At 44.6% G+C, this 19,048-nt stretch overlaps 1 protein-coding gene across 2 annotated transcripts in view; it reads right to left on the bottom strand.

Annotated features, from left to right (window-relative positions):
* SNTG1 (syntrophin gamma 1) overlaps positions 1 to 19,048 on the bottom strand; it is a 3,232,656-nt gene that overhangs the window by 3,026,085 nt on the left and 187,523 nt on the right. The window lies entirely within an intron of this gene.

The following is a 19,048-nucleotide window of genomic DNA, read 5'->3' as shown; positions in this document are numbered from 1 at the left end:
TGAGTGTTTGTGGGATCTCTGGTGCTTGTGTCTGGATGAGCTGCCCTTGGGTGTTGAGGTGTGTGCAGGCTGGTCTGATGGTGTGGATGGGATAGGCAGAGGAACAGGAGACAGAGACAGGCTGGAGGCAGTTAGAAGAGGGAGGCTGGAAACAGGGACAATGGCTGCCGTCAGTGCTGAGGCCAGAGCATTGAACGATCGTTGATGGGCAGCCTGACCCAAATGAATGCCCTCCAGGTAGGCATTGCTCCGATGCACCTCCCTTTCTACCCCCTGGATGGCATTCAAAAGGGTAGTCTGCCCAACAATGATGGTCTGAAGGAGGTCAATGACCTCCTCACTGAGGGCAGCAGGGGTGACAGGGGCAGGGGCTGAGGTGCCTGGGGTGAAGGAGATGCCCGCCTTCTTGGGCGAGCGGGCACGGAGCGTAGGCTGAGGGGCTGCTGGGAGGGCAGGGCTGGTGCGCTGGGTGGCGGCTGTACCTGTAGAGGCGGGGGGCCCGGATGTTGCCGCCACCGCTAGGGAGCTCCCATCCGAGGCAGTGTCGGTGTCGCTGGTGTCACCACCGGTCCCCGTTGTGGTGCTCCCCTCGCCCTCCGTATCACTGGTGCCCTCGGTGTCTGTACCACGGCCCACCGGGGCCTTGTGACTTGCAGCTCCCTCGTGCTCCGATGCCAAATCTCCTCCGCCTGATGATGCTAAATCACAAGCAGATTAAGAAAAAGGGGCGGGGGGGAGAAATAATAAAACAGGTTGAGTGCATGCAATGTCAACACCGTTGGCGGAGAGGACAGACATAGGAGCCTCATGCACTACGCTGCGCAATCGGGGTATACTACTCAGTACTTGTGACCAGGCCTACAGGTCTATGCACAACAAATACACACCTGGATGATGCAGGACCATGGATAGCTGTACTTGGCACCCTACAGAGGTGGGGGGCGGGGGCACAGGGCCATGCCTAAAGGAGAGGACTACACTACAGGAAACGCCCTGGCCTAATGTCACCCACAACCCTCCTCCCTCACCCAGACGCCTCCACTGCGCATAAAGATAGCAGAATGTGCTGATACTCACCCCCTTGTGTCTGCTGTGATGTCCTCAAGCGCCCATCCAAATCAGGGTAGGCCACCGCCAGGATCCGGGACATCAGGGGGGTCAGGGTACGACTGGCACCCCTCCTAGTTTGGGAGGCCATCCCCAGCAGTGACTCGGCGGTCTTCCTGGTCCCTCGGCGGATGTCCTCCCACCTCTTGCTGCAGTGGGTGCCCCGTCTGATGTGGACCCCCAGGGCCCGGACTTCCTTGGCGATGGCACGCCAAATGTCGACTTTCTGATGGGCGCTGACCTATTTGACATGTACAGGGTGGGAAAGGAAAATTCATCATTTATCTGCATGTTAGATGCGATTGCCCCCCCTCCCCAACTTTGCCATGTGGCACATGCTCTCATCTGTCGTGCGTTGCACTCCTCATTCGCTCCCCTCCCCACCATCTTACATCCACCCCACTCAACACAGGCATAGCCCAATCAATGTGCACCCAGTGTACTTACCTGTTGGTCTGGAGGACCGTAGAGTAACGCATACTGGGGGAGGACCCCATCCACAAGTTTCTCCAACTCTTCAGACGTGAAGGCAAGGGCCCTTTCCCCAGTCGCAGCAGCCATTGTCTCTTCCAGACCGAGGTCACAGCAGCACATGCAGTATAGGTCCTCTCCTGTGGATGATCAGGTCTCGAGTGATTAAGCAGATAGAAAATGGCGGTCACGCCCGCGGCGGGGTGTACCGTGGCGGTGCGTACCGCGACCGCCGCCGCACCTCGTCATTGGCTCCTGAAACCCATAGGCTTCAATGTTAACCAATGCGGCTTCGTATAGCGGTCTTCGACCGCCTACCGCCACGGTGTGCCACGCCAGCGCATTGACCTCACATCCCATTGTCCCACTTCACAGGTCAAGCAGCCGCCATTTCAAGGGCCCACATGGCCTAATCTGTACTGCGTCACACAGGCCTAGGCCTTGCATTGACACACATACACGCCTTTCAAAACATAGATAATCGTGTGCTATGCAAGCTGTGGTGAACGTACCTGTGATTTGCTTGACTCTGTGCTCCATGTTGTCCTTCCTAGGCACCGTCCGCTGGGACTTGCGAGGAGAAGGATGAATCCTCGCGTGTACCGACCGCTGGTGGACCTGTCGACAATGGAAGAACGCCATATCATACTACGATACCGACTTGACCGAGCCACTATACATGAACTGTGTGCCCAGCTGAAGCCAGCCCTGATGTCCCCCATCCGCCAACCCACAGGAATTCCCCCTCTTGTGCAGGTTCTGTCAGTCCTCCATTTTTTGGCAAGTGGCTCATTCCAGACAACAGTGGCCATGTCATCTGGAATGTCTCAGCCTATGTTTTCTAAGGTTTTGTCCAGAGTGTTGTCTGCCCTGATGAAACACATGCGGAGCTACATTGTTTTCCCTGAGGAGATTGATTTGGCCACTGTGAAGGGTGATTCCTATGCCCTTGGACATATCCCCAACATCATTGGTGCCATTGAGGGGACCCATGTGGCTTTAGTACCCCCAAAAGACAATGAGCAGGTGTACAGAAACAGGAAAAGTTACCATTCTATGAATATCCAGGTGGTCTGTTTGGCTGACCAGTACATCTCCCATGTAAATGCCAAGTTCCCTGGGTCAGTGCATGACGCGTATGTTATGCGTAATAGCAGCATCCCTTATGTGATGGAACAGCTACAGAGACAACATGTGTGGCTAATAGGTGACTCTGATTACCCCAACCTGCCTTGGCTATTGACCCCAGTGAGGAATCCCCGGACCAGGGCAGAGGAACGGTACAATGAGGCCCATGGGCGAACTAGGAGGATCATAGAAAGAACCTTTGGCCTCCTGAAGGCCAGGTTTAGGTGCCTGCATATGACAGGTGATTCCCTGATGTACTCACCAAAGAAGGTGTGCCATATCATCGTGGCCTGCTGCATGCTTCACAACCTGGCTTTGCAACGCCAGGTGCCTTTCCTGCAGGAGGATGGTCCAGATGGTGGTGTTGTGGCAGCTGTGGAGCCTGTGGAGAGTGAAGAGGAGGAAGACGATGGGGACGACACAGACAACAGGGACACAGTTATCCAACAGTATTTTCAGTAGCACACAGGTAAGAATCAACCACGCCATTTAACATTTGCAGAAAGCCTCCTGCATCTTTACTTTGTGTATTTCCCCCCAGTTCTTTTAATATGATGTTTGATTTTCCCTTCCCTTTTCAGTGCTGTATGACCCACTGCGTGACTTCAGCTTGGTTAGCCCATGGACTAATGCTTATTGACATCGGTATGTTGTCATCACAAAATTACCTGAACATTATTGATCAATGATGTGTTATACATTTGTAAATAATACAGGCTGACTCCTGAATGATTTCAGTGCAATGAGTGATTTATTTTAGTGCTAGATATTGGTACATGATATTAAAACGGTGATGGGTGAGGGTGGAGTTATGTCCATGGCAGAGTCCAGTTCTCAGTCGCACAGGTGCATTGTCCATATGCCTGTGGAAGGATGGAGCAGGGGCAGTTCAAGGTTGGACAGGGTGACAATGTGGGACAGTGGGATGACATCCGGGGGTATCTTATGCTGGCGGGGGTCTTGGCATCCTACTCTGTCTTCCCTTGGGATCTCAGGCTCCTCTTGCGGGGTGGTTGTTCTTCAGCAGGAGGTGGGGTTCTGGTGGCCTGTCGTTGTGGTGGGGCCTCCTGTCCACTAGCGCCGGCGGAGGTGGTAGGCTGTTCCTGGTCCTGGCTAGTGACAGGGGTCCTTTGTGGTGCCACATGGTCCCGCAATGTGGTTTCTATATGGTTGAGGGCCTGGACTATGGTCCCCATAGCGGTAGCGATGTTCCTGAGTTCATTGCTGAACCCCATGTACCGTTCCTCCTGCTGTGCCTAGATCTCGGTGAACCTGGCCAGTACCGTCGCCATCGTCTCCTGGGAGTGATGGTATGCTCCCATGATGGTGGTGAGGGCCTCTTGGAGAGTCGGTTCCCTGGGCCTGTCCTCCCTCCATGTCGCACTGCAGCCCTCCCAGTTGCCCTGTTTCCCCGGGCCTCTGTCCCCTGGACGGTGTGCCCACTACCACTGCCCCCAGGGCCCTGTTGTTGTTGGGGTGTTGGGTCAGCCTGGGTGCCCTGTAGTGGCGGACACACCGCTGATTGACCTGTCCTGGAGACAGAGGCATGGGCCTGCTGGGTGGGAGCTGTGCTGGTGGTCCCAGAGGGGGTTGGGTCTGCTGTGGCCTGTGTCTGTGTGTGGGGAACCGACTGTCCAGAGGTCCCCGATGGTCCGGGCTGGTCATCAGGTTCTAGGTCGACAGAGCTGCTGTCCTCACTGGGGGCCTGTTCTGGGGGTGGGATGGACATATCTGGACCCTCTGTGGCGGTGTGTTGGCGTTCGGGCCCTGCAGGGGTGAAAGAGTATGGTTATTGTATTTGTGTGTGCCATGGCGTGCATTTTGAGTGCCCTTGTCCCCCAGTGCTGGCATTCCCTTGTGGGAGGTGTTGTGAGGGTGGGGGGGGGGGTGTATGGGTATGTGCAATGGTCATGCTTTGGTGATGGCTGTCTATGGGTTGTGTTGGCATTCAGGGGTTGGTGTTGTTTAGGGTGGGTTGTGCTGGTGAGACATCAGCAGGGAGGATGTGTGCTGGGGGGTTGAGATTGGGGGTGAGGGTGGGGGTGGGGGTTGGCATGCTGGTGGTTGGGGGGGGTGAAGTAGTTGAGATTCGACTTACCAGAGTCCATTCCTCCGTGTACTCCAGCGAGGCCATCAGGATGCAGGATGTTTACTACCTCTTGCTCCCATGCTGTGAATTGGGGTGGTGTGGGTGGGGGTCCGCCGCCAGTCTTCTGCACAGCGATGTTGTGTTGCGACACCATCGAGCGCACCTTCCCCCGTAGGTCGTTCCATCGCTTTCGGATATCTTCCCGATTTCTGGGATGCTATCCCACAACGTTGACCCTGTCTACGATCCTTTGCCATAGCTCCGCCTTCCTTGCTATAGTGGTGTGCTGCACCTGTGTGCCGAAGAGCTGGGGCTCTACCCTTATAATTTCCTCCACCATGACCCTCAGTTCTTGGTCCGAGAACCTGGGGTGTCTTTGGGGTGCCATGGGGTGGTGTGGATGAGGTGTGGGGTGGTGTTTGTGGTGATGTGCGTGGTGATGTGTGGTGATGTGTGCGTAGATGTGGTGTGTGTGAGGATGTTGTGTTCCTGTGTGTGTTGTGCTTTGCGTTCCCTGTGCTCTCTCTCAGTGTATTGCGCCTTCTCTCAGATATTTGTGGTTGTAGGGGTTTGTGGGTGAAGTGGGTGTGTGTTTTATAGTTAATTGGGTGTGTGGGAGTGGTGTGTGTATGTGTCTCAGGTGTGTGGATTTCGAATTGTCCAATGTGGCAGTGTTTTGAAGATGTGTGTGTATTTTGAGCGCGGCGGTGTGTACTGCCAATGGAATACCGTGGTTGAAAGACCGCCGCTTGGATTCGTGGGTCAGAATGGCATGGGCGTGATTGTGTTGGCGTGGCGGTGGAGGTTTGGTCATCTCCAGTTTATCGCTGCCCGCTGATGAGGCGGAGTTCCGTGGATGTCGGGTTTTTGGCGGTTGCACAGTTGGTGGTCAGAATGACCGTGGCGGTTAGCCGCGGCGGTAGAATGGCGGACTTCTGGCTGGCGGTAAGGGCCTTTTACCGCCGAGGTCAGAATGACCCCCTATATATTTATCAATATAAGGGTATATGACACCATAAGAGCTGCAACGTCTTGGTGGGTAGCAGAGAGAATGTCCATGCCATTTTCAATGATGTATTATTTAAGTGTAATCATTAAAATATATTGCGATCTTGTGCGAAAAAAACTGCTGCTATTGTTAAGTTGAGAAGGTTTATAGACGGTTTTCAGATATTCACAGGGAAGTGATAATATGTTTTAAATATTGTTTGTACAGCACATAAGGAAATCAACACTGGAACAAATTACTTCATGTGCTTTGATTAATTGAATGCTGTTTTTCAGAAGCATATTTCATTAAGGAATTTGCTTGGTATGGCTTAGTAGTGACATTAATAGAATATAGATCCGGTCCATTCTGCCAGCATTTGATAATTTTGTATTTTGTATCTGCGTTTTGCTCCATACTGTTACACTTAGTTTGCCTGCACCAGTTAATATAGTCAGGCACATGTCACCACCCCACTATCTCGACGTCTTCCACTGCTAAACTTTATGTTTATAGAGAGAGTATGGTCCATCACTTTTAGATGCACATTAACAATGATGCCAAAGCTAGCCTTCATGTCTACACACAATGCGACAAATTAATTTTCAAATCTTCACTCACGTCACACAACTAAAGTGCTATTTAAGAATTTTCTGCTTTAATGACTTGCTTCTTGACAAGTGGGAATAACATTCATAATTTCCACATTGGAGTAACTGAATATTAACACCAATATTGTGCTGCCTACATATCGATTGTATTTACACACATTTTGTTTCATAAAAAGAAACGGTCAGCATTGTGTACATCACGGAATAAAAACTGGGCACTTTTGCCTTGAAAAGGTACTGCTTTGTAGACCTTTCTAAAAACAACTTTGTATTTTCTGAAAAATAGACCGCTAGAGCAGAAGTTTTTCTACTCAATTCAAACAAAGTAAAGCGCATGTCATTTGGGTTTAAATGAATTTTCTAAGAAATGTAATTCATAACTTTCAGATTCACTCACTAAAATAAACAAAATTAGGACAGTAACAAATTCATGTCCAAGAAATGGCGGGCCTTTACATTGTACAAAATAAAAATATATTCTTAAAAACAAAATGGGCAGCAGTTATGTGTTAATTTTTAAAAGCTATGGGGCATATTTACAATCTTTCGACAAAGGGCTGGGCTGCAAATCCTCTCGCTGTGTTGCCCTGCGTCAAAATAAAAGGGCAGGAACCCACAATATCTACAAGATACAATGCATTCCTGACCTTTTCTCCTGCGCTGGTGCACCATGGGCTCCCATGAGTCAATGACGTCACCCTTGCACCATGTTGCAAGGGTTTCTGTGTTGTAGGATTGATTGCTTTTGTGCAAGAAAGGAATCTTTCCTGCACAAAAACACTCACAAGAGGCATTTTCCTCTTTCTATGTTTGCTGCAGAATGCAGCACATATAGAAAAAGGAAATAACGAGGAGAAATAAAGGTATTTCTCCACTTTGTGCCTCCTGTAACCCTCCATGGGGAGGCGTACCCTTTTGACACATTCCCAGGTTTACAAATCCTTGTAAATCTGGGAATGCATCAAAATCCATTGGCATGTGTTTTTGACACATTCCCAGGTTTACAATCCTTGTAAATCTGGGAATGCATCAAAATCCATAGGTGTTGCGTCGGAACCCCCACTGCAACACCCTGGAAGGTCTCTTGAATGCAAACTAAGGTAGCACGGCGACTTGTGCTGCATTGCCTTACTCCATGTCTTCAAGGCCATGTAAAGCCATGCAAAGTGGCTTTGCCTGGCCTTGCAGATATGGGCCTGCACCGTCGGTGCATCAAAAACAATGATGCACCAGCAGTGCAAGCCTCTTGTAAATATGGCCCCCAATTTTATAGGAGGAAACAGAATGAGATGAATAGTTATTTGTGCTAGGCTGTCTCGAGTAATTTACAACAGTTATAAAGCAGTTTATCATACAAGTATCCCGTCAAAAAAGACAATCAAATTAGCAGAGCTATATGGGTAGAATGTCTCTACATGAGAAATTATTAAAATAATATATTGAATCACCTTGTGTACATAACTATCTCATACATTTGTGAAGGACCATATTGCTTTCTTATAAGTGCATGTATGTCTTTCTAGACATGGGAGTTACATGGTTTTTCATTGTGCTGTAAATCTCTGGCACTTTCTTTACACATTGAGTAGGTCCAGTGTTTGTGTGGTAAACATTTCCATGCAACCATAACTTTAAAGGCCACATTTTTGAGACTATGATTCATTGTTTTCTAACTGATCCCTCAATATCTTGGAGGATCCATGTTGCCGTTGGTTCCTTATCAAATATTGCAGGTCTAAATCATAAAAGATTTGTAAATCTATTTACTTACATGTTTGTGGGAATCTCTTTTGTTCAAAGGGTTAGATTGGGTAATAATGCATTGGAACATTTACACACACCCAAAATGTAATTTTATAGATATTCTCAAACCTTTAAACATCCCATTTGTAACTTGTTCACAGTCAGGTATTTACTCACTTGGTGGACAGGATAAATGTGTGTCTAGAGTTCATGCTTGACAAAAGAACATCCCAAAAGAGGTGGTGATGTAAGGAAAGTGATTAGTCAGCAGGTTTTGAAGTGCAGTCGCTCTGTTGTTTACATTAATTCATGTATAGGATAGCATTAATGTACACTGTGTACTTCTAAGCCTGTGAAATTGCTTTTGCAAGTCATAAATTTACTTCACATTCAGGCAGAAACTGACATGTGTGTTTGAACAATCCTGTGAACAGGGCCCTGTGTCTTTGGAAATTCTAGGCAATATGGACATAATTGAAGCCTGTTTCTATAATGTTCTGTCTTAAAATACAATCTAAATTCAATCTCCACAAACCGGGTTCCATGCAATTACTCTACAAATCAAACACACTAAGCAGACACTGCATTTTGATTTGCTAGAAATACTATTTTTGCATATTCATAAACCCTTCCTCTTTGAAAGAGACTTCAGATCTGCTGTACAACCATGGGTACTTCTTTCTCCACATCGTGCAGCTTCTTAGACCCCACACTGCAATTTCCCTTCACTGATTTCTACCTGTGTATCCACAAAATATATATTTCTCAAGGAGTGCGCCTAAGGTTTCAGAAGCTTTGTGTCTTGTGTGGCATCCCCAGGGAATCAGATGACCTCCCTTTTCATCAACCTCTGTTTGGAGCCCCTTGGTACTCTGATCACAAACAACAGCATACACATTCACAGATATAACACACAGTCCTACTTGAATGTCTCTTCTGCTTTTGATATCCAATGCATCAAGAGCTGCCTACACCTCACTCAGACTCGGACGTCTGCGACCTACCTGAAACTCAACCTCGCCAAGACTGTCTTTCTCCTGTTTGCAAACAACAACACAACATAATATCTTGGACCTGTCTCAAAGGCATGAATGTGGAGAATATGGAGAGATTTAAGTCCCCAATTTTCACCCAGAGCTAAGTCATTTGGATTTACTCTCAACAGCATCCTCGCCCTCAAAGAACACATTGCAAAGACGTCCAAGCTAGCCCGGTGCCTGTTCTCTCTACAAAAGCAGATTAATCCATGCTACTCTGAAACTGATTATAGAGCTGCTGTTCAAGCCTTCCTGCTCATGAATTTAGAGTATGGAAACAGTCTGCGTCACAGCTTCTCAGGCACTACATTGGACACTCTCAAATGCATTCCTCTATTACGCAAAATGCCTCACTAACATCATGAAAAAAATTGACTACGACACCCTGTGGGAAATTTGCTTTTTCTTTATGGCCAAAGCCAGATTTTTTGTGTTTTTCTGGACCCTATTTTTGCTGGTTTTTGACACCTGTACATTTTTCACATGCTAAACAAGAGTAAAGTGCTGGTACTCCCCTTTAAAAATGGTTAAATTGGCTTATTTTTAATTAACAAATTTATATTTCTTATTAATCCTTAGTACATTGTGTACAAAGTGCAATTAGGGCCCAGAAGTCGAGTTGCCAGTTCAGAAGGTTTTTACAGGCCTAACCAGTGTTTTTCTATGGAGGCCAGCAAAAAAAAGTGGCAACCCTACGCAAAAGTTAAATGCCACCTGCTGACTGCAACATAAATTTTTCCAAACACAGACTGGGCCTTCAAAACATACCTTGAGCCCTGCCATTGTAGCCTGACTGCTGCAGTGTAAAAACTACAGTGTGACGTGTCTAAATAACTCTTTTTGACAGCTGAGAATCTCCCTTTTAAAAAGTTATAAATTACCTGAACAAAGGCATTGCACACTATAAAAGAGGGCCCATGGTGTTTAAAAGTGGGACAAGTAGAAATGTATTGTTACCATGTTCCTACAGTGACAAGGTCTTGTAAACAATTTTCACTGTGGCAAGCTCTGGTGTTTGTGGTATATGGAAGCTGCCACGAGCCGGTGCCTGACAGTATTCCATTCTGGAATGCGAATGGGATCTGTAGGCAATTGGTAGCAAGCGAAGTACTGGAAGCTTCATGTTACTTGCTCTCTGAATAAAGTTATATACAATTTACATTGGTGAGGGGAGGATGAGTGTGGTAGCTGTGATCACGGAAGCTGAAAGAGAGCAAGTAGGGAATCTAGCTGCAGTTCATAACAGGCAATATCAGATGAGACTAGCCGCACAGAAATTGTTGGAAGAACCACTTAGTGAGACTGGTGAGACCTTGTAAATTAGTTTTATCAGCAGAGACTTAAGGATCAGAGTGTAGGAGAGCACGAGAGCAGTCTCGAGTGCTGCCTATGTTCACTCTACTTACGTATGCCGTGCAACATTGGATACAGTGTAGTACGTCAGGCACTGCACTGCCTGGGCTGCCTGGAGTTCATCCACTGCACCATATTTGCTTCAGGCAGCATTGTCACAAAGGTGATTTACCAAATCAGTGATGCACACACCAAGAGCACACCGATTGAACTATGTCATGCGCATACTAGTAATTTAGTCATTGATGATGTGCACACCTTAAAACAATTGGGAAGTTATAAGCAGAATTGGTGATGCGCACACCAAGCTCATACTAATTAAATTTAATTACCGGTGATGCGCACACCAAGCATAAAGGTGAATTGAATATCAGTGGAATATCAGAATTAGGACGCAGGAAAAACTAAGTGGAGGCTTAAGCAGGATCAGTGATGTGCACACTATAACTGTTCTGTGTACATGGAAGATATTTTACATTTATTGGTTACTTTACACACTTGGTATTTAAAACTGTGCTTTTGGAAAGGACTATTATTGGGTCATAAGAGAAGTGCATTTTACTTAAATATAGTGTACTGGTAGTACAGTATTATATAGAAACCTGTTGACTTTTATTACCATGACAATGATAACAACCCTCAATTAGTGTGTATTATAAATGCAGGTTGCTCAAAGTTATAATACATGGCATAGTTGCATAGGAGGTATCATAATACTTTTACACAAGATTTATTTAGGGAAATAGTCATGTGTGCAGAAGCATTTTCACTTAGACCTTCAGTTCCTTTTCTTCCCAAGGCTGGCGAACCATCAATGAAATGGTCCAATTGGAAGATCTATTTTCTAAATAGCCATTATCGAGGGCAAAAGTGGAGAAGACTTTTACAGTGTCTGAAATAAATGGATATTATTACACAGCTTAGGACCCGAAGGGTTATGAGTGTATACACACATTGAAGAAAACAAGAGCAGCAGACCATCCAGATGTATTTAAACATGCGCTGGAAGAGCTGGATTGATATTACCAACCTATAGTTTGTGTTGCTATAGATAGATAAAGCTAATTTCAGCGTAAGCAAAATAAGGATGAGACCATAGAAGATTATGGGCCTGATTACAACTTTGGAGGAGGTGTTAATCCGTCCCAAATGTGACGGATATACCACCAGCCGTATTACGAGTTCCATAGGATATAATGGACTCGTAATACGGCTGGTGGTATATCCGTCACATTTGGGACGGATTAACACCATCCTCCAAAGTTGTAATAAGGCCCAATGTGTCTGCCCTTCAGAAATTAGATCATCGTGCATTCTAATAATGCTAGCGTGCAAGAAAAGCTATTAGTATGAGGTGACGCTTCTCTGAATGAAATAATTGTCATAGTAAAAAAGGCTGAATTATTAAAGTGTTGCACAGAGTGGCCTTAGAGAAAGGAAATGAAGTAGAGTCAGTATGCAAGGTAACTGATGAGAAGAAGAAAAGTGGAAATGTCAAGAATTTTGCACAAAAACATGTCACTGGAAAGTATTGAACTGATAAACATCCAGTTTTCTCAGGTGCGGGAACAAAGGACACTTAGCAAAAGATATAAATTGCCCAGCAGTAAAATCGAAATTATCCTTTTGTGGTATTTTGGGACATTTTGCCAAAGCATGTAGGAAGAAAGGTAGCAATCCAATGGTCAAATGTTTTGTTGATGAACAAAATGATCCAGCTGTAGTGAATGAATCTGATGGTGAAGACTGTATTTTAAGTTTCGAGCATGCTGTGTTAGGAATTGACGAGAAGAAAAAAAAAAGAAACCAATCTGTGACATGAAAATCAGGGGTGAAGAAATACAAATTGTGGCTGATTTGAGGTTGCCTTACACAATTGTTCATAAGGAGTTATGGAATGAAAAATTTGCAAGGATCTTAGGGGGCCCTTTAATGCCTTCTAATGTGTGTCCAGTCACATTTACAGGTGACAGAATTCCCATGCTGTGGTGTAGATTGCTAATGTTCTAATTTAAGGGTAGAAAGGTGCAAGGGACACTATATGCAGCAAAAAGAGGACCATTGGTCTTAGGTTGGATGGACTGGGGGCTTTAGGTATCATACTAGACCCTAATAGCATTGATGAGGTATTGTTGCTAGAGGAACAAGGGAAGTCAATAGAAGAAGAATTAATTGGACAATTTCCAGAAATATTTTCAGGAAAAATAGATAAACGCACTATATGTAGCAGAAAAAAGGACCATTGGTCTTAGGTTGGATGGACAGGGGGATTTAGGTATCATACTAGACCCTAATAGCAATGATCAAGTATTGTTACTAGAGGAACCTGGGAAGTCAATAGAAGAAGAATTACTAAGGCAATTTCTAGAAGTATTTTCCGGAAAAATAGGTAAACGGTTAAAGGTTAAACATAAACTAGTTGTAAAATAAGGAGGAGTGCCAGTGAGCCACAAGGTGAGAACTATTCCTATGAAAGTGAGAGTGGACAAATTGGAAAGTTGTGAAATAATAGTGCCCATAGAGACTGCAGAATGGCTAGCTTCCTTGGTGGTTGCCTGTAAACCTAATGAACAAATCAGGCTATGAATAGAGCTGGAGAAAAAAATAGTGGTAGATACTTTTTCACTTCTTAGGGTTGACTAACTGTTAGCAAGAACTAAAGGCATTCAGTGGTTAAATTCCTTTCCACCATTCAAGTAAGAATCTAACATCCTTTATAACACATTTTGGATGGATGTTACAGAGTTGTTGGTATGACGTTTGGACTGGCCTTGGCGGCTGCAGTCTTCCAATGGCTAATGCACAGGTTGCTTAAGGATCTTGAAGGAGTTAAATACTTCCAGGACGATATACTCATAATGGGGAAAGGCAAGAAAGAACACAATGCAAGATTAATCCAAGTAATGGAATGACTGCCTGCTAACGGGTTGACTGCTGAATTAAAACATTTTATGTTTGCCATGAACTCTGTAACATACTTAGGGCATGAGGCTGGAAGGGAAGGTGTAATACCAAAAAAGTATTTCGACAGCAATCAGTGAAGCACCAGCTCCTGTATCTAAAGATGAGGTGAGGTCCTTCTTAGGACTAGTGGAGTTTTACTCAAATTTTGTAGAAAATTTTACGAACAAAACTTATAAGTTGAGGCAATTACTTAACAACAAACTAGAATGTGTATGGAATGAGTGATTAAATGGGAAATTGAACTGATTAAACAAAATATTTGTACCACAATTCCCTTGCAAAGGTACAACAGCCAAAAGCATAGCATGTTAATCACTGTCGCAAGGGTCTTGGTGCTATTTTGACACAAAGATCAAACAAAGGATTGGAGAGCACAATAGTATTCGCATCACATGCTTTGACCTCAACTGAACATACGTTCTTTGTGATAGAAAAAGAGGTCTTGACTGCTATCTGGGGTATGGAAAGGTTTAGACAGTATTTGTGGGGATCAAGATTTACTTTAAGAATGGACCATAAGCACCTAGCAAAGGTTCTGACCTCTCATGGGATGGTTCAGGCAACACCCCACATTGCAAAATTTACATTAAGATTACTAGACTGTGTCTATGATGTAGAATGTTTAACAGGTCACAAGAACAAGGTGGCTGATTTTCTGAGTCACTCACCGGTACCACTTAGCGTCATTTGTGGAAATGAGTAGGATGAGTATAGTGTGGCCCTCACGGATAATGAGAATGTGGCCCTCAATGATGATGAGAATGCCGGTATAAAAAGTGAAGATTGGGTAGCAGCTTATGGAAAAGATGAAGCCTTAAAAGCAGGGATGTAATTTGTTACAAAGGGCTGGCCAAGTAATAACAAGTTGGTGAGAAGTGTCTGAAATTGTGGGAAGTCAAAGATGAATTGTCATTCAATGAGGATGGATTTCTTCTTAGAAGGGACAGTTTTTTTTTCACCAAAGCGTCTTATAGAAAGAATTCTTAAGATCATACATGAATGTCATTTTGGTATTCAAATCTAAAAGATGGGTAACAACATCATATTGGTGGCCTGGTTTAGATATTAATGTTGAAAGAATGGCACATGCTTGTGATATGTGCGCGAATGCTGACAAGTCCTTGACAGTTTTCAGACCAGCATTGAGTGAGAAAAAAATGCCCTGACAATCCATAGGAGAATTTACCTGTGGAAATATTGGGACCTATTCTGGACTGCTGAGAGTGCCCAGGCATGTAATAGTTCTACTGGATCTGTCCTCAAAGTGGCCTGAATCTGAAAAATTTGGAAAGGTGGATACTACAGTGGTAATTTCATTTTTGTCTAAAGCATTTTTGAGAGAAGGTATTCTTAGGTCGATACTAAGCGATAATAGTACTCAGTTTGTGTCTGATAAATGGAAGAACTTTTTGGAGTCTAATGGTATCAAAGAGAAACACACTCCTGTGTACCATCCTGTAGGCAATGGTGCTGTAGAATGGTTCAATTGAGTTGTCATGGGTTCTGTACATGCAGCAATCAATGCTGGAGTATATTAGTGAAAAGAATTAGCAAATATGTTGTGGGTTTACAGGATTACCCCTATCCTTACTGGTTACAGTCCCTTCAAAAAACTTAGGGTAAGAGAACCATTCACAAGAGACAATAGTGTATGCATGAATTTGAAGGTACAGAGTAAGTGGTCTCTCTCTATGGTTAAGAGCAATATATTGAAAGCACAAAGGATGCACAAGGAACACTATGACAAGAGACATGGCGTGAGAGATGTAAAGTTGTTACCTGGGAACTGGGTGAGGGTAAATTGTGAATGAAGCCGAAAAAGGGAGACAGTGAGGCCCATATTTATACTTTTTGACGCACAACTGCGGCAACGCAGTTGTGCCTAAAATTTTTTACCGCCGGCTAACGCCATTCCAACGCGCCATGCGGGCGCCTTATTAATGGAATTGACGTTAGCCGGCGCTGCAAACTGGTGTGCGTCAAAACAAATGACTCACACCAGGCAGCGCCGGCGTATGGGAAAATGGGGTTGTGCGTAAAAAAATGGTGCAAGTCAGGTCTGAGGCAAAATTCAGGCCTCAAACCGGATTTGCACCATTTTTTTGACGCCCAACCTCCATTGACATGACTCCTGTCTTTGCAAAGACAGGAGTCATGCCCCCTTGCCCAATGGCCATGCCCAGGGGACTTATGTCCCCTGGGCATGGTCATTGGGCATAGTGGCATGTAGGGGGGCCCAAATCAGGCCCCCCTATGCCACAAAACAAATCGGATAAAAATACTTACCCAAACTTACCTTTACTTCCCTGGGATGGGTCCCTCCATCCTTGGGTGTCCTCCTGGGGTGGGCAAAGGTGGCAGGGGGGGTCTCTGGGGGCAGGGGGGGCACCTCTGGGCTCCTTCCGAGCCCTCAGGTCCCTTAACGCCTGCCCTACTCTTCTGGTTATTTGGGCACCAGATGAAAGTTTGGAACATTTTGAGAGCTTCAGAGGGACCCATCAGGAAAGTATCCAGTGGGGAGTGTCAGATTGAATTTCAGCTTCATCTCTCAACAAGACCTTACTTGTCAGAGAAGTCTTTCAAAATATTGCATTTGTCCAGATATTTAGTAATTCTTGCTAGGATGGTCTTCTACGCCCTCAAATCCAAAAGAACCCAAGGCCACTCAAATCATTAATGCACACTAGGGTAGGCAGTCGCAGGCACATTTTCACTCCTCCAGACCTAGATTTCCCTTCTCTAATTGAATAAAACTATGTAGAAGACCTAATTAGCAGTCACCTGTTTGCTAAAGAACCATTTGGTACATTTAAACCTACTGTCTCCTAGCTAAAATACTATTGTGTATGCTAAAAAACTACAGTTCTTTTTGTGATGCTTAGGTTGCTTATACACATGACACTTTGTTCCTGTGTTTTTCAAAAGGCACAATATGCACCAGGGTGCTGTTCAAATCCCTGGAGCATATCAGTGGTTTTAGGACAATATTCCTTAAAACATGGCACAATGATATAAAATGATCTTTTAAAAAATAAATGAGTTGCAGTTTATGTTTGTTACTAGATACCTCCACTGTGACTATTTATTATTACCAGGAAGTATATTGTTCAGGAGGGATGTAAAGTGAAAGGTGTCTAGAGATGAATGGCTCCCACACCACACTTGTCTTTATATTGTGGCTAAATTAAAGAGATTAATTTTGCACAGTAATCCAATCAATATTTGAAAGAATGTGCTTTGCTGTATAGTAGTTTGTCACAATGATATGATTTATTGACCGACACCCTCAACACTGTGGAATAATAATATATTTTTCCCTTTATAAAGTTACAGTACAGAACTTCAAAAGTCAGAATGGGCAACTAATTTAAATTCTATGCATCCTACCCCTAAAAGTGCATTGATCATAACAACACACATTACATCACATATAAAATCAAAATGGTATTTAATTTGCATGACTAAAAACTGATTTGATTAGGTCACCGATAGAAAAGCAAAATGGGCCGGTGATGTGACAATATGTTCTGGACATATATTCCTATATGGTGTATCTTGATTGTACTTACTCATAGTGGCTAAGGAACATGAGTTTCTCTGTAGCAGTTCCAACAGGGAGTATAACACAAATGGAACTATTGTTAAGCCTTGCATATAAGGATCTATGCCTTGTCTGCTCAAATCTGCATTGTATCAACTTTCTCCACAGGAGAATGGGAGACGAATAGGGTTCTTTCATTGGCCTTCTGTATAGTCTTTATTAATTATTACATGGCCACAATGCAAGTTATTATTACACAATACTATAATAGAGCAGAATTGACTGCAATAAAACATTGTTTAGCTCAATTATCAATTGGTTACATTATTTTTATAAGTGTAACTGTAGGAAATTAGGTTTCTTGAGGGTGGCAGCAACAGAATCTCTATTAGAGTGAAACACAAGCAAATCCCAAATGAATCTGTGATTAACCCTCTGGAAGATTTGCATATAAGCAGTCGGACTTAACTCAGAGACAATGTGTGAAGTATTTATGCAGCACTTCAAACAATAATAAAGTGAAAGCACAACAGAAGCAAAATCCCATACCAATTTAGAACAATAGAGCAAAATGTAGTAAGTTGATTGGGACAAAAACAACAAAAATCCAATCAGTAGAACCAAGATATAAATAGAAGCACAAATCTCCAACTGTTGGCATCTTGTCGCGTCAGACTGTGACAAAGTAGCAAGTTCAGGCTAACCGCAGTGGGGTGCGGGTTTGAAACAGGGACACAGTACCATAAATCCTGGTTGTAGACCACTGCGAGATCCCACGCCGAGGATGTGTCGATCAGAGGCAGTTCAGAGAAACCTGCAAGGCTGCAATGTGAAGGCCTGTGGTGTCATTGAGGATGCAGTCCATGAGAGGCTTGGGAAGTGAAGACCTGCATCGAGGATGCTTTGCACAGCGGTGGTTCAAAATAAGCTGTGGTCTGTGATGCGAGGTCCTGTGTCAGGGATACATCGCACAACAGCAGTTCCAATGTGGCTGCAAGGAGATGTGTGACACTGAATCTCTGCTGCTCACAGGACCACAGCTCTGCTGGCGAAGCACCTTGAGGACCATTTCCAATTGACACCACTTTGGGGGCAGGACTCACAGCAGACAGAGTCCAGGTACCTTGTTCAAGGTGGTTGGAACCTTTTCTGTCCTTGAGGGTCCAATCAGGATGCCAGCCAACTAGCTATTGGAGTCACTCTGGTGATCCTGGGTTCAAGATGCAGGTCCAGTCCTTTTTCGCACAGACAGAAGTGCATCAGAGTAATACTTCTTTTTACAGAGCATCATAGCAGTCATTCTGAGTCTTCCATAGGTCCAGAGGTGTACTGAAGAGTTGAGTCTGAGGGTTCAGTAGTTATACCTGGTGCCATCTTTGAAATAAGAGAAGGTTGTGGAGGTTTCCACCCCCAGAAGTGCTTGGGATTCCCTGTCACCCTGCGGAGGGTCATGATTGTATGAGGGTACAAAAATCTCGTGTCAAATGCTTTGTGCATGTGCCCAGGCAGAGGTTTTGTGATGTGCAAGTGTGGTAAGTGAAAGCTCCTCCCCACTATCAAGTCAGAGTTGGTTGATCCTGCAAACACCTATTTTCACTTTGTCTCACTGTCTGGACGGCAATACAAAAAGGCCAACTGCCAGCTTCATCTAGTCATGTGACCAGGGATATAGGATGCAGGCATCAAATGGTTAGGACAAGAAACTAAAAGCGGCATTTCCAAAAGTGGCATTCTCAGAACTGGAACTTAACTTCTGACTTTACAATTAGGGTTTCAAATTACAAGTCTTAGACACCAAACTCAACATTCCTACTTGCTTTTAATTGAAAGTTATCATTTACTAAATGTACTGTGGCACCCCAATGTTATCAGGAAGAGCGAGGCCTGGCCTTGGTGAAAAACAAATGAAAGAGCTTTTCACTACCAGGACATGTAAAACTGATGGGTACATATCTGACTTATAAGTAAATGAAATGTGAGAAAAGGATGGACAATTTTACCATGTTTGAGGAAGAG

This window comes from Pleurodeles waltl, chromosome 2_2 (genome assembly GCF_031143425.1).
Source record: "Pleurodeles waltl isolate 20211129_DDA chromosome 2_2, aPleWal1.hap1.20221129, whole genome shotgun sequence".
NCBI lineage: Eukaryota > Metazoa > Chordata > Amphibia > Caudata > Salamandridae > Pleurodeles > Pleurodeles waltl.
This window is presented reverse-complemented; position numbering and strand designations above follow the sequence as displayed.